A 16,604-nucleotide genomic window follows, 5' to 3' on the forward strand; every position below is an offset into this window, starting at 1 on the left:
TGGAACAACCTCCTGCCGAGTTCATTCATAGTCTGTGTACGTACAAGTGATGAGAAGAAGTGATGGAGGTGATGGGCGGTCAACAAATATCGATGGGATTTAGATTTTTCTTTTGTTCATTCACATTTTTTGAATTGCTAAAAATAAATTAACACTTTTGTCATTGGAAGCTTCTTACTAGGCAGCATTTTTTTCACACCTGCCTAAAACTTATGCACAGCACTGTAGGTATAACAAGATAGACTTGGATCTGCTAATATTCTAGTTAATGGTTGATCTCCGTTGTATCCGCATTGGTTCACCGGGTAACATTTCAATGAAACGTACAAGAATATGAAATGACTCCACATTGAATTGCTGCAGCGTCAATGTCGTTAAAAAAGACAATACGATGGCCGAAATTACCAGATCCTACAATAGAAGAAGCTACAGAAAAGAAAACGTTATCTTTTGAAAATACCATGAAAGGAGTCATCGAAGGGGAAGAAAAATCAATATTTCAACCTTTTACACAGATTTTCTGCCAGTTCGGTTCCCAAGGACATCAGGTTAATTACACCGACGCTTTATATGTTAAGAAGCTATCCATTTCCTATTGATATAATAATAACTATGTGTTTTCTGTTTTTCTTTTTTTTTTTTTGAGCTTATCTTAAAGGGAATCTATCAGGACGATCTTACTATTAATCTAGGGGTGCAACTATATGGGTCGTAGTTAATTTTATTTAACAGCATTTGACTTAAACTTGGTGACTTGATGGATGAACGCTCTGCAGGAAGATCAGTCTTGTGTAACGAGATGGACATTCTGCCCACGTTCCCCTTTGAAGACACAAGGACACTTGTGCAGCCTAGATAGGTCAACCAAGGTCTTCGCCGTTATTTTGATTGTATCAAGCCATCGGGTTTCAGGTCTTCCTCTTCACTTTGTTCTTTCTATTCTTCTGACCATGATGTCTTTCTCCAATGATCGCTCTCTTCATATGATGTGTCCAAAGTAGGCAAGTCGTAGCTTGCTGATCCTTGCCTCCGAGTGACATGTTTGGCTACATTTGTTATCAAAAATTGATTTGTTTGTTCTTCTTGCCATTCTTGGTATCGATAACATTCTCTAGCACCACATTTGGAAGGTGTCAATTCTTCTTCTGTCTTGTTTCTTTATTGTCCAGGTTTCACATCCATATGTTATCATAGAAGAGTACTATCATTTGTAGTGATTAAAGAAGAATAAAGTTAACCTTTTGGAATGGACAAGCCACAGTCCTGACCTTAATCCTATGGAAATATCGTGGACGAACCTGTTTCATATGCAGGAATGGGCTAAAATTCCTTGAAGCCAATTTCCAGAACTAATCAACAATTACCGGGAACGTTTAAATGCAGTTACTGCAGCACCAGGAGGTCACATCAGATACTGAGAGCAAAGGTACACAAACTTTTATCACTCACATAATTGTGATATTGGATCTTACAAAGTTTAACAGTCTTGTCTCATTTGTTTGATTTGGTCCTTTATCTACTTTTGAGACTGGCAATAATAAGTACATTTCTAAAAGGTTTACAAACTTCCAAGTACCAAAGTACTGTATGTGTCCCTTTCCTACATTAGTTAGATTAGAGGATAGAAAGAAGGACGCTTAACAGAGGAATCGCCCAGCATTTGTTTGTATTCCGTAACCATGGAGATACGTTGTTTTGCATAGACCTCACAAACCAAAGTTCTTTCCTTGGAATTAATTACGGTGTAGTAATTTAGATACTGTGAAGTTAATCCTCACATGCAATAAAATATGACACGCTCGCCTTCCTTTCCATAGAAATGACACAGGTGAGCAGTTCTTTCGTTTGCCAGGATTAGTGTTTATGTAAAACGTGAAGGTGTGTTCTTTGCAGAATCATCATCATCACTTGTTCCATGTAAAGTGGGTTCTCTCTTCTTAGTTTGTGCCCAATATATCAAAGCATTTAGTGTTATTGATCAAATAGCTCAAAAGTCTTCCAACCACGTCAAGGTGCACCTACATATGGATGGTCACTATCACTAATGTCCTGGTTTGGCACATGGAGAGGTGAAACATTAGTGATAGGGACCATACATATATAGGTGCACCTTGATGCAGTTGGAGGCTTTTATGCTTACTAGTGATGAGCAGTGCTCCGCCCTCGATTGTTGACCTGTTAAATTCTGCTCCATTTGGGACCATTAGAAGTCTTCCTTGATCTGGCCATCCAGCCCAACTGAGCAATCGTGGAAGAAGGGCCTTGGTGAAAGAGGTAAAGAAGAACCCCAAGATCACTGTGGCTGAGCTCCACAGATGCAGTTGGCAGATGGGAGAAGGTTCCACAAAGTCAACTATCACTACAACCCTCCACCAGTCGGGCTTTTATGGCACAGTGTTAGCACGGGTGGTCTGGAGCGGGAAACTCCGAGAGTGGACCCTCTGGACCGTGGCACCGAGGGACCCCGGGCGAGCTGCCAGGTGGAACCGACCCCTATACAGGGACCGTTAGGAGCAGGCCCAGGGGTTCGAGTACCACGGTAGCCGGTACCGAGAGGGGCGGCTCAGGATGGACCGGAGTAAGACTGAGACTGGAGTAGGACGGCAGGAGCACTGAAGGCAGGACTGGAGTAGGACGACAGGAACACTGAAGGCAGGACTGGAGTAGGACGACAGGAACACTGAAGGCAGGACTGGAGTAGGACGACAGGAACACTGAAGGCAGGACTGGAGTAGGACGGCAGGAACACTGAATGCAGGACTGGAGTAGGACGACAGGAACACTGAAGGCAGGACTGGAGTAGGACGGCAGGAACACTGGTAGCAGGACTGAGAAGCTGCTGTGAGGAGCAGCCGAGACTGGAACTGCAGGAGCAGAGTGTGCACGATGGAGCGAGGCCAGAGTGTCAGGAAACACAACGATCAGGCGCCTCCCTCAGGGGGAAGCGGCCTGATATGGCCCCGTCTGGTCAGCCATTGGTCCAAAGGTGCTTCCGGGTCAGGGCACAGCCGGAGCATAAGAAACAGGAAGGAGGCGTAGCCGCGGCCTATGGCGCATGCGCATAGCATGCAGGGAAGGCATCGGTCGCGGGCCTGTCTCAGGTGACCGCCGCGGCCGTCGGGTGGAGAGAGGCTGCGGCGTGGGAGCGGAGGGCGACTGCGGCGTGGGAGCGGAGGCCGGGTGAGTATGGCGGAGCGGTGTAACAGTACCCCCTCCCCTAAGCCGCCCCCCCGGAGGTTAACAAGAAACCTCTTGAGGATACGGGGAGCATTGATATTCTCCCGAGGCTCCCAGGATCTCTCCTCAGGACCAAAGCCCTTCCAATCAACGAGAAAGAAAGTCCTACCTCTAACCCTTTTCACAGCGAGGATGTCCTGCACTTCAAAAACGTCGTCGGCACCCACCGGCTGAGGACCAAGATCAAGCGAGGAATGGAAACGATTCAGCACCACAGGCTTCAGGAGAGAGACGTGAAAGGTGTTCGGGATCCGGAGCGAAGCAGGCAACCTCAATTTGTAGGCGACTTCGTTAATACATCCCAGAATTTCAAACGGACCGATGTAGCGTGGACCCAACTTGTAGGAGGGCAGTTTTAATCGGTCGAATTTGGAGGAGAGCCAGACCTTGTCGCCAACACGATACGGAGGAGAATCCAACCTCTTTTTGTCTGCATAGTTCTTCATCTGATCAGCGGATCTCTTGAGTGATGTGTTGGTCTCAGCCCAAATCTTAGAAAATTCCGAGGACAAGGCATTGGCCGCGGGTACCTCAGAGGCAGGAGTTATCAGAAGAGGAACACCAGGATGTCTGCCAAAAACAATAAAAAACGGAGACTTGGCTGAAGACTCACCAGCATGGTTGTTATAAGCGAACTCTGCCCAGGGGAGTAAGTTGACCCAATCGTTCTGGTGGGCGTTAGAGAAGTGACGTAAGTATCCTGTAAGCGTCTGGTTGGTATGCGCTACTTGTCCGTTGGACTGTGGATGGTAGGCCGAGGAGAAGTCGAGGGAAACGTTCATGAGCTTACAAAGCGAACGCCAGAACTTGGAGGTAAACTGAACCCCTCGGTCAGACACAATGCGTCGAGGTAGTCCATGAAGCCTGAAGACTTGATGAATGAAGATTTCGGCCAGCTCTGGCGCTGAGGGAAGACCGGGCAGAGGGATGAAGTGAGCCATCTTGGAAAAATGATACACCACCACCAGAATGACTGAGCAGCCCGCAGAGCAGGGTAGGTCGGTGATGAAATCCATGGAGATGTTCTCCCAAGGAACCGTAGGGACAGGCAACGAAAGCAACAAGCCGGACGGAGATCTCCGTGGCACTTTGTTTTTTGCACAGGATGGACAAGATGCCACAAAGTCGATTACATCTTGGCGAAGTGAGGGCCATCAGTAGTGATGCTTGATAAGGTCCAGGGTCTTCTTAGTTCCGGCACGGCCGGCCAGTTTGGAGGAGTGCCCCCATAGAAGAACCTTTTGCTTGAGATTCTCTGGCACAAGCGTCTTGCCAGGTGGAGGAGTAAGCCAGTTCACCGGAGCCACGGTGATGATCCTAGTGGGATCAATGATATGCGACGGTTCCTCCGTGAATTCGTGTGGCTGGAAGACCCTGGACAGGGCGTCGGCTTTGGAATTCTTGTTGCCAGGACGGAATCGGAGCTTGAAATCAAATCGGGCAAAAAATAAAGACCATCTGGCCTGGCGAGGGTTTAGTCTCTGGGCAGACTGGAGATAGGCCAGATTCTTGTGGTCCGAGAAGATGACAAAAGGATGGACAGCTCCTTCCAGGAGGTGGCGCCATTCCTCCAAGGCCAACTTGATGGCCAAAAGTTCACCGATCAAGTAGTTACACTCGGATGGAGAAAAGGCCTTCGAGAAGAAGCCACAAGGGTGCAGGCGACCGGAGGCGGTTCTCTGGGACAGCACCGCCCCGGCACAAGTCGAGGAAGCGTCCACCTCGAGTACAAAAGGTTGATCGCTCTCAGGGCGATGCAGGACCGGAGCCGTGGAGAAAGCCCGTTTTAGGGTCAGAAAGGCCTCCTCTGCCTCAGGAGACCAATCCATGGAAGTAGACCCTTTACGGGTGAGCACAGAAATGGGTCTTGTGATCGCGGAGAAGTGGGAGACAAATTGCCGGTAATAGTTGGCGAACCCGAGGAATCGTTGTATCGCCTTTAATCCGACGGGGCGAGGCCATTTGAGGATGGCAGACAACTTCTCGGGATCCATCCTAAGACCAGCGTCGGAGATAATGTATCCCAGGAATGGCAGAGAGGTCTGTTCGAAGAGACATTTCTCGATCTTCGCACACAGACGGTTCTCCCGAGGATGCTGAAGCACCAGGCGGACACTCTTTCTGTGGGACGAGAGGTCCGGCGAGAAGACGAGGATGTCATCTAAGTACACGACCACACAGGAGTACAAGAGATCCCGGAAGATCTCATTGACGAACTCTTGAAAGACTGCAGGAGCATTGCAAAGACCGAAGGGCATGACCAGGTACTCGTAATGGCCATCTCGAGTGTTGAAAGCGGTCTTCCACTCGTCACCTGCACGGATACGGACCGGATTGTAGGCTCCTCTGAGGTCCAGCTTGGTAAAGACCCGAGCCCCTCTGAGACGGTCAAACAGTTCCGGAATGAGTGGAAGAGGGTACCTGTTCTTGATGGTAATCTCATTCAAGCCCCTATAGTCAATGCATGGGCGTAGAGTTCCGTCCTTCTTTTTGACGAAGAAGAACCCGGCTCCCACGGGCGAAGAGGCTTTCCGTATAAAGCCTTTGGTGAGGTTCTCTCGGACGTACTCGGACATGGCGGTGGTCTCTGCGGGAGACAGAGGGTAGATTCTGCCCCTTGGAGGGGTTGAACCGGAAACAAGTTCAATTGGGCAGTCAAACGGCCGGTGTGGAGGGAGGACCTCCGCCTCCTTCTTATCAAAAACATCGGCGTAGGAGCTGTAAGCTGGAGGAAGACCCGGGAGGTCTGGAGGTGACCGTGGAGCGGCCACCAGGCGGACAGGAGTCAGACAGCGAGCTTGGCACGGGTGCCCCCAGCGGAGTATCTCCCCAGAAGACCAGTCGAGAACAGGCTGATGAGTCCTTAACCATGGAAGACCGAGTAGAATGGCGTGAGAGAGCCTAGGTAAAACGTAAAAGGCTATCTTCTCTCGATGTAAGGCTCCGATTTGCAACTCCACCTCTTCAGTGACCAAGGTGATGGTCACCTGTAGTGGTTTGCCATCCACGGTGGCAATCTGAATTGGGTTAGATAGAGTGACTACAGGAATTTGGTATTTGTCTACCTCTTCCGGCCGAATGAAGTTACCCGCTGAGCCCGAATCCACGTAGGCCACCTCGGAACCACACCTCCCTCCTGAAACCAAAAGCACAGAAATCGTAAGGGGTTGAGAGGAATCATCATCACCTAGGAAGGCCTCTCATACCTGACCTAGGTGGAGTCGTTTCCCTGTCTCTTAGGACAGGTGCGGATATAGTGTGACAAATGACCGCAATAGAGGCACAGACCTTGTGCCCGTCTCTCTCTCTGACGTAACTCGGCCAACCTGAGATGATCTATCTGCATGGGCTCACCCGAAGAGAGGGAAGAGGATCCGACTGAACGGGAGCTGGCAGACTGGGTGAAAGGAGAAAGTGACCTGGAGGAACGCCTGTCTCTCGCTGACTCCCGAGCGCGCTCCAGGAAGCGCAGGTCAATGCGGGTAGCCAGAGAGATAAGGTCCTCTAAGGTGGACGGGGTATCTCGACCTGCGAGTTCATCCTTTATTTTACTAGAAAGACTGCGCCAGAATGCCCCCACCAAAGCTGCGTTATTCCAGCCGAGCTCGGAGGAAATAGTGCGAAAGCGAATAGCGTACTGTCCGACCGTGAGAGAGCCCTGGTGTAAGTTAAAGAGTGACTCAGTGAGAGAGGCTAACCGACCTGGCTCATCGAAAACCTTACGAAATGTATCCAGGAAAACCGGGAGACTCGAAACGACCGGGTCGTCACGTTCCCAGAGAGGGTTTACCCAAGACAGGGCCTCTCCCTCCAGATGGGACATGATGAAGGCCAATTTGGCCCAGTCCGAGGGATATTGCTGCGGCAGCCATTCAAAGTGGAGACTACACTGATTTAAGAACCCCCTACAGAGCTTGGGATCCCCGGTGAAACGAGGTGGCTTGGCAAGGCGGGGCATCGGAGGAGCAGTAGACGCAAGGGGAGGAGTCGGCACTGCAGTGGCAGCCTGGAGGGCCGACAAGCGACTATCAAAGGAGGCCATGTAGGACAAAATGTGGGTTTGAGTATCTTGCTGCTGACCCAGCTCCTGTTGGAGACTGGCCAGCTGAGTGACATTTCCAGGATCGGCCACCTGTAAGGCCGACAAATGGGTGTCCATCGACTTCATGACTGACATAATGCACCTCTGATTCTCCCGTAGGAATAGCAACTCTTTCTGGGTAGCAACCGTAATACCGGCGGAGTCCATGGCCTGATCGTACTGTTAGCGCGGGTGGTATGGAGCGGGAAACTCCGAGAGTGGACCCTCTGGACCGTGGCACCGAGGGACCCCGGGCGAGCTGCCAGGTGGAACCGACCCCTATACAGGGACCATTAGGAGCAGGCCCAGGGGTTCGAGTACCACGGTAGCCGGTACCGAGAGGGGCGGCTCAGGATGGACCGGAGTAAGACTGAGACTGGAGTAGGACGGCAGGAGCACTGAAGGCAGGACTGGAGTAGGACGACAGGAACACTGAAGGCAGGACTGGAGTAGGACGACAGGAACACTGAAGGCAGGACTGGAGTAGGACGACAGGAACACTGAAGGCAGGACTGGAGTAGGACGACAGGAACACTGAAGGCAGGACTGGAGTAGGACGGCAGGAACACTGGTAGCAGGACTGAGAAGCTGCTGTGAGGAGCAGCCGAGACTGGAACTGCAGGAGCAGAGTGTGCACGATGGAGCGAGGCCAGAGTGTCAGGAAACACAACGATCAGGCGCCTCCCTCAGGGGGAAGCGGCCTGAAAGGCCCCGTCTGGTCAGCCATTGGTCCAAAGGTGCTTCCGGGTCAGGGCACAGCCGGAGCATAAGAAGCAGGAAGGAGGCGTAGCCGCGGCCTATGGCGCATGCGCATAGCATGCAGGGAAGGCATCGGTCGCGGGCCTGTCTCAGGTGACCGCCGCGGCCGTCGGGTGGAGAGAGGCTGCGGCGTGGGAGCAGAGGGCGACTGCGGCGTGGGAGCGGAGGCCGAGTGAGTATGGCAGAGCGGTGTAACACACAGTGGCCCGACGGAAGCCTCTCCTCAGTGCCAGACATATGAAAGCCCTCATAGAGTTTGCTAAAAAACACATGAAGGACTCCCAGACTATGAGAAATAAGATTATCTGGTCTGATGAGACGAAGATAGAACTTTTTGGTGATAATTCTAAGCGGTATATGTGGAGAAAACCAGGCACTGCTCATTACCTGCCCAATACAATCCCAACAGTGAAACATGGTGGTGGCAGCATCATGCTATGGGGGTGTTATTCAGCTGCAGGGACGGGATGACTGGTTGCAATTGAAGGAAACATAAATGCGGCCAAGTATAGAGATATCCTGAATGAAAACCTCTTTCAGAGTGCTCTGGACCTCAGACTTGGCCGAAAGTTCACCTTCCAACAAGACAATGTCCCTAAGCACACAGCTAAAATAACAAAGACGTGGCTTCAGATCAACTCTGTGATCATTCTTGACTGGCCCAGCCAGAGTCCTGACCTAAACCCAATTGAGCATCTCTGGAGAGACCTGAAAATGGCTGTCCACCAACGTTCACCATCCAACCTGACGGAACTGGAGAGGATCTGCAAGGAAGAATGGCAGAGGATCCCCAAATCCAGGTGTGAAAAACTTGCATCATTCCCAAGAACACTCAAGGCTGTAGTAGCTCAAAAGGTGCTTCTACTCAATATGGAGCAAAGGGTCTGAATACTTATGACCATGTGATATTTCAGTTTTATTTTTACATTTGCAAAAATTTCTACATTTCTGTTTTTTTTCAGTCAAGATGGGGTGCAGAATGTACATTAATGAGAAAAAATGAACTTTTTTGAATTTGCCAAATGGCTGCAATGAAACAAAGAGCGAAAAATTTAAAGCGGTCTGAATACTTTCCGTGCCCACTGTATCCCATTACTGGACTGGATTCATCCTCCTGGACAAATCTATTCCCTGTGTGGTGAATTGTTTTATGAACCTTTTGATGTGCATGCAATAATGGTTCTTGGGAATGTTCACTCATCTCTTACTCTGTTGTGCAATACCAGATTAGTACCCCATGACAGGCAGTATTATAGTTGTTATATTCTTGAAAATGGGGGTAGTATTATAGTAGTTATATTCTTGTATATAGGAGCAGTATTATAATTGTTATATTCTTGTACATAGGGGGCAGTATTATAGCAGTTACTGTATATTCTTGTACAAAGGGGGCAGTATTATAGTAGTTATATTCTTGTACATAGGAGCAGTATTATAGTAGTTATATTCTTGGACATAGGAGCAGTATTATAGTAGTTATATTCTTGTACATAGGGGCAGTATTATAGTAGTTATATTCTTGTACATAGGAGCAGTATTATAGTAGTTATATTCTTGTACATAGGGGCAGTATTATAGTAGTTATATTCTTGTACATAGGGGCAGTATTATAGTAGTTACAGTCTTGTACATAGGAGCAGTATTATAGTAGTTATATTCTTGTATATAGGAGCAGTATTATAGTAGTTATATTCTTGTACATAGGAGGCAGTATTATAGTAGTTATATTCTTGTACACAGGAGCAGTGTTATAGTAGTTATATTCTTGTACATAGGGGCAGTATTATAGTAGTTATATTCTTGTACATAGGAGCAGTATTATAGTAGTTATATTCTTGGACATAGGAGCAGTATTATAGTAGTTATATTCTTGGACATAGGGGCAGTATTATAGTAGTTATATTCTTGTACATAGGAGCAGTATTATAGTAGTTATATTCTTGTATATAGGAGCAGTATTATAGTAGTTATATTCTTGTACATAGGAGGCAGTATTATAGTAGTTATATTCTTGTACACAGGAGCAGTGTTATAGTAGTTATATTCTTGTACATAGGGGCAGTATTATAGTAGTTATATTCTTGTACATAGGAGCAGTATTATAGTAGTTATATTCTTGGACATAGGAGCAGTATTATAGTAGTTATATTCTTGGACATAGGGGCAGTATTATAGTAGTTATATTCTTGTACATAGGAGCAGTATTATAGTAGTTTTATTCTTGTATATAGGAGCAGTATTATAGTAGTTATATTCTTGTACATAGGAGGCAGTATTATAGTAGTTATATTCTTGTACACAGGAGCAGTGTTATAGTAGTTATATTCTTGTACATAGGAGCAGTATTATAGTAGTTATATTCTTGGACATAGGAGCAGTATTATAGTAGTTATATTCTTGGACATAGGAGCAGTATTATAGTAGTTATATTCTTGGACATAGGAGCAGTATTATAGTAGTTATATTCTTGGACATAGGAGCAGTATTATAGTAGTTATATTCTTGTACATAGGAGCAGTACATGCAGTACCTCTTGTAGCCATCACACAAGTTTAATGTGAACGCTGCCACACCTGTGGTAGATCAGCTCACTCAGCTGTACGTGCAGGTAGACAAGGAAAAACTGTCTCTTTAAGAACTTGATTGGTTTATTGTACGTGGAATAAACCAAGCTGAAGTAAAAAGTAAACACGGCCCTCTGGTCAAAAACAGCAAAACAAAACAAAGTAGTAGCACAAAAGCAAACAGAGAGAAACAGCAAAACGGCACTAAAGCAAAGTCTACTTACTGGTGGAGATATGGATATCTGAAATCCGGGCGTCTGGGTGATATTAAAAATGGTTAATCCGGTGCTTGCATAACACCACACGTAGTATAAAGCCAATAAAATGAAGAAAAATGCAGCACTCGTGGAATCCGTTAAAAAACCATAGTCCTTTATTGAATTAGTTGGACAAGGTCAGCATGAGGGCTAGGTGCGTGAACAACATGCAGGGAAAAAGACTACAGCTGTTTCGTGTTACAGCTAAACAGCTGTAGTCTTTTTCCCTGCATGTTGTTCACGCACCTAGCCCTCATGCTGACCTTGTCCAACTAATTCAATAAAGGACTATGGTTTTTTAACGGATTCCACGAGTGCTGCATTTTTCTTCATTTTTTAGTAGCACAAAACACAGTGTTTGTGGAAGCAGGGATCAGCCTGCTCTGGGATAGCAAGGCACACAGGTTCAGGTTTTAACATAATCATAAACACTTCTCTAGAGTGTTCCTCTCTAGACACCGAACACCAACTGCCTCTGGAGGCCAGCTATTTAAGCTCCAGACCACACTCTGGAGTGGAGCTATGGTGGACACCCTCCCACCGGCTATATGTTTGTCCACAAAAAACCCAGCCATTAAAAAAATTGGCTGTTAACTACTTGCAACACTTAATGTGCTGAAGTAAAACTCCTGGATTTTACATCAATGAAGCCATTAACCTCAGAGAAACATATCACCCCTCCAGCACCTTGCCAGTGACTGTTTTCACATATTCCCCCTCTGCCCAAAGCCAGGGGTTTCAGCACCTTCACTCGCTAAACGGGAGTCTGGACAGGGTATCTGCGTTCCCATGCAGCTTCCCTGGCCTGTGCTCGACATGAAAACTAATGTCCTGGAGTGCTAAGAGCCATCAGGTCACCCGGGCATTCTTCCCCTCCCTTTTCCCCATCCATCTTAGGGGCGCATGATCTAACACTAGCCTGAACTTCTTGCCTAACAGGTAGTATCTGAGGGTGTCAACTGCCTATTTGATGTCCAAGTACTCTTTTACTATGAAGACATAATAATTCATTTTACAAGATGGCAGCTTCCTGCTGGGGTATAGGACTGAATGTTTGTCTCAATCTATTTCCTGGGACAACACAACTCCCAAACCGACCTCGGAGGCGTCCGTCTGGACCACGATCACCTTAGTGAAGTCAGGTGCAACCAAGACCAGCTGGTAGCTTCAACTACTGGAATGCCATCTCAGCTTGAGAAGACCATTTGGCCATCACTGTCTTTTTGCCTTTAAGAAGATCACTCGAGAGGGGGGCGGCTATCATGGCGAAATTTGGGATATTTCGCTGATAGTATCCCACAATTCCAAGAAATGATCTAATCTGCTTTTTGGAGACCGGCTGAGGACACTTCTGGACTGCCTCCACCTTATCTATTTGCTGCTTTATTTTGTCCCTCCCGACAATGTAGCAAAAGTGTTTTGCCTTTTCTGTCCCCATAGCACACTTCTTTGGGTTTATATTAAACCTTGCCTTCCTCAGACTGTCTGGACTTTCTGCAGGTGACTTCCCCAGTCTGGGCTGAATATCACAATGTCATCCAGATAAGCTGCAACATACTTTTTTGAGGGGCTAGTATCCGCGGTCCATGGCTCACTGGAATGTAGCTGGGGCTCCCTGCCGACCAAACGGCATCCTGGTATACTGAAAGCACCCATCAGGTGTGGAGAAGGCCTCCTTCTCCTTAAAACCTGGAGACAGGAGAATTTGTCAGTAACCTTTCGTTAGGTCCAGGGTGGTGATATACCTGGCTGACCCTAGCCTCTCAATGGGCTCATCGACCCAGGTCATCGGATCCGTGTTGAACTTGGACACCTTGTTCAGACTCCTGTAGTCATTATAGAACTGCCACTCTCCGTCTGGCTTCAGCATAAAGACAATATGCGCGCTTTGACTCCTTAATGGCGTCTTACGCTCAACATCCTCCTCACCTGTTTGGAGATCACCTCGTGGCGGGCTTTGGGTATCCAATACAGCTTTTGGTTTACCCTCACATGCGGTTCTGTCAGGATTTCATGCTCCACAACCTGTCAACTCTGAAAACAGGTTCTGGTTTCGCTAAAACAGCTCTCGGCACTGTTGCTTCTGGACTGGTGACGGTGTCTCTCGACCTTTGATTCAGGATTGGCCCCATAGGTATGGTGCTTTCAACGGATCCCTGTCTCACCACATTTGCAGCAGGTTAATGTTGTACACTTAGTATGAGTTTCTCCAGCCTGGTTGATGTACCTTGTAGTTGACGTCATTAAACTTTTAGACCACCTCATATGGAACGTACCACTTGCCCAGGAACTTACTTTCGACCATGGGGAGCAATGCCAACACTTGGTCTCCAGGGCTAAACTGTCTCAGTCTTGCCGACAGATTGTAGACCCTTTTCTGGGCCCCTTGTGACTGAAGGAGGCTCTCCCTGACAATCGGCATCATCCTTGTGATCTTGTCTTGCATTTGGGTCATAAGTTCATTGACACTTTGGTGGGGTGTAACCTCCAGAAGTCCCCGAGGGTGCCATCGTATAACAGCTTGAATGGTGAGAACCCCATAGAGGCCTGTGGGACTTCTCTAACAGTGAACAGTAGTTCCAATAGCAAGCCAGCCCAGTCTCAGCCATCCTTCTCCAGGACCTTCTTCAGAATAGATTTCAAGGTCTTGTTGAACCTCTCCACCAGGCCATCCATCTGCAAATGGTACACCAACATCCTGAGTTGCGTAATCTGGAGGGCCTTACATAACTCCCTCATTACCATGGACATGAATGGTGTCCCTTGGTCTGTCAGGCTTTCCTTTGGCAGGCCCGTCCGGGAGAAAATATGAACTAGCTCTCGCGCTATACTTCTGGTGGAGGAGTTTCTCAGTGGTACTGCCTCTGGGTACCATGTTGCATAGTCCATTACCACCAGGATGTATTGATGACCCTTGGTGGACTTAAATAAGCGCCATGGCGATCCAGTGAAATGGCACTTTTATTATGGGTAATGGCACTAGGGGACTGCAGAAATGGAATCTGGGAGCAGTTAGCGGACAGGTAGGGAAGGATCTACAGAAATTAACAATATCTTGGTGACATCCAGGCCAGTAGAACCTCTGAAGGACCCGGTCTTGAGTTTTGTCTACTCTCAGATACACACCCAAGACATGAGAAGGGGCCAGATATAATACCCTATGCCTATAGGGACCTGGCACCAACAACTACTCTTTCACTTCCCCTCTAGGTTTAGTGACACGATAAAGCAGTTCTTCATTTAAAGTGAAATACAGATACCTGGTGTTGGCTTTTGAGCAACCCCATTTATCACAGTCCATTGTCAAACACATTTTTAAAGTAAGATCCTGCATTTGTGCAGTCCCAAAATTCCCCAACTCAGGAATCTCGTACTCAGGAATCTCGTCCTCACTGATCACCATCTCATCCTCGTCACCAGCAAGGACACACAAGGGGAACTCATCTGCCTCTGACTGCAGTGGTGATTCTTCATGGGTGGACCGGTTCCTGTCTGAGTTAGTGGGTACCCTTGCCTTTTCCCACAAGTCTCAGAACAGGCTAAAGTCCCTTCTGATTATCAATGAGTGTAGAAAGTTTTTGATTATCCCGATCTTTTGGGACTTAGTACATAGGGGTAATATTATTGTAGTTATCTTTATATTCTCAATCTCATTTCCTACTATGTGCCATTGATTTCTGGTTTGTTTGTCTTATGGCGAAGGGGAGGGGGGTCTTTTGGCTGCTCATTTACCAGGGCTTGGGTGTGATATCTCAGCAGCTGCTACATCTTCATCTCCATGGGGGGAAACAACTACTCTTTCCTTTTTTTGTACAGGGTGAATGGAATGCTCGTGTTTTCGGCCAATACTGTCATAGGCCCTCCAATTATTGCTGTCATATGTGTTTAGTCCGCTTCTGTTTTGGGGGACACGAGAGATGCTAAGCTCCTTGGGTATCATAAGGCTTATTAGTACTAGAGCATTAATGACTCCCGACGAACATCCAAACTTATTAAAGCACAAAGCCAGCACGTAGCTATCACCAGAAGGAATCGTCAGCTGCTTCATTTTAATTAGCAATTAAGTGATAATGACAAAGGTCAGAGAATAACTATGGCTGTTTTTTGAAAGTGACTCAAGACTGTAAAACCTATATTGCATAATCTGCATTTTTATGATGGGTATTAGACATGTATCCTGCACAGTGTAGAATCTGAAGGTTCAGCACAGGGAGAAGGAGCAAAGCACATCGGAATGGGCCCCAAACCTAGGTAACCATACTTATAACTATGGTAGCTCACTCTAATCATAGAGGGTAGAGGGGAATCTCAGAAGATTACAATGTTATTACTGAAAAAAAATAACTAAATAACTTTATACAGATCGAGAGCGGTATAACTGCCATATGGTGACCATATGAGTGCAGATACCAGTCCTGCAGAACTTATGAGAGATGACAGTACCGTTATATAGAACGACTTACCGCTGACGTTCTTTCTGATGAAGTCGTTCACTTTTCCTATGTTTTCCATCTGGCCCAGACTGACATGACAACTTCTCCAGACACGTCGCATCTGTAGATTTTACATTTGACTTCTCACATTTACAGCTTCCATTTTGTATCTTTATTAGAGGACCTGTTGTGTGGCAACAGTGCTCCTCTTAGTGACCCACATTATAATGCCCCTTACTTAGTAAAATGCCCCCTTTGTGTGCTCTACATGTTAAAATTGCCCCCTAGAAAATATGAGTGCTCCTGTGAGTATAAAAGTATAAACGCCCAACTTATTCCCTCTGTAATATAATAATGCCTCCTGTAGGCCTCTTTGACAGCTATAATACCCTAAGTGCCCCTAAAATTTAATGTAATAATGCTCAGAATGCTTCATCAAAAGCTATAATGCCCCCCGTGTCCCCTTAGATATTTGTATTGCAGGCTACATATATAGTTACAGTATATTGCCCCTTGAGTAATATTATACATAGCAGTAACAGCCCCTGAGTCACCCCTTCCTACAGTAATAATGGCCTGTAAGTCTCTCCACATATAGTAATAATGGCCTGTAAGTCTCTCCACATATAGTAATAATGGCCAAAAGTCTCTCCACATATAGTAATGATTCCCCCCTCCCTATAAATAGCATTAATGTCCCCTGAGTTGCCCTACCATGTATAGTAATAACACTGCCAGAATCTCCCCACTAATGCCCCCTGAGTTACCCTACAAGAACAGTAAATACTGTATATAAAAAGTCATATACATATATACTGTATTTTCCTAACCCTGGAATCTGGCAAGTTCAGCAGCACAGTCAGGGACCTGGTGCAGGCCGATTGTTGCGATTGCGACATGGTACTGTTTGCTCTGGGACTCTGGTTTCCTGTGCATGCCCCTGCCATTCGGTAGACCACTTCTCTTTTTGTTCCAATTTCTATAAAGTAAAGTGAACAAAAAACAGCAATTCTTCCATTTTAATTTTTTTTTCATATTGTTTAGGCATTCATCAAGAGTGATAATTATTATGATACTAGCTGAAGAGCCCGGCATTGCCTGGGCATAGTAAATAAACTGTAGGTCCCACTGTCTTCCTTAACATCCCCGCTCTCCATTCTATCCCTCCGCAGCCGCGCTCTACATCCATGTACCGGTGTCCCTCCACAGCCCGCTCTCTTCTTCCACAGCCCTGGTCTCTTTGGGTCACCCCCGTCCTAGGGCTGTGGGGTAC

General features: G+C 46.9%; 1 long non-coding RNA gene across 1 annotated transcript in view; it reads left to right on the forward strand.

Moving 5' to 3' along the window:
* Positions 1–15,093: 15,093 nt before the first annotated feature.
* LOC141101386 (uncharacterized) overlaps positions 15,094–16,604 on the forward strand; it is a 71,360-nt gene continuing 69,849 nt past the window's right edge. Inside the window, exon 1 of the long non-coding RNA XR_012234962.1 lies at positions 15,094–15,149. This is a non-coding gene — a long non-coding RNA (uncharacterized lncRNA). The remainder of the gene's footprint in view (positions 15,150–16,604) is intronic.

This window comes from Dendrobates tinctorius, unplaced genomic scaffold (genome assembly GCF_039654945.1).
Source record: "Dendrobates tinctorius isolate UK_male_01 unplaced genomic scaffold, ASM3965494v1 ptg000116l, whole genome shotgun sequence".
NCBI classification, from domain to species: domain Eukaryota; kingdom Metazoa; phylum Chordata; class Amphibia; order Anura; family Dendrobatidae; genus Dendrobates; species Dendrobates tinctorius.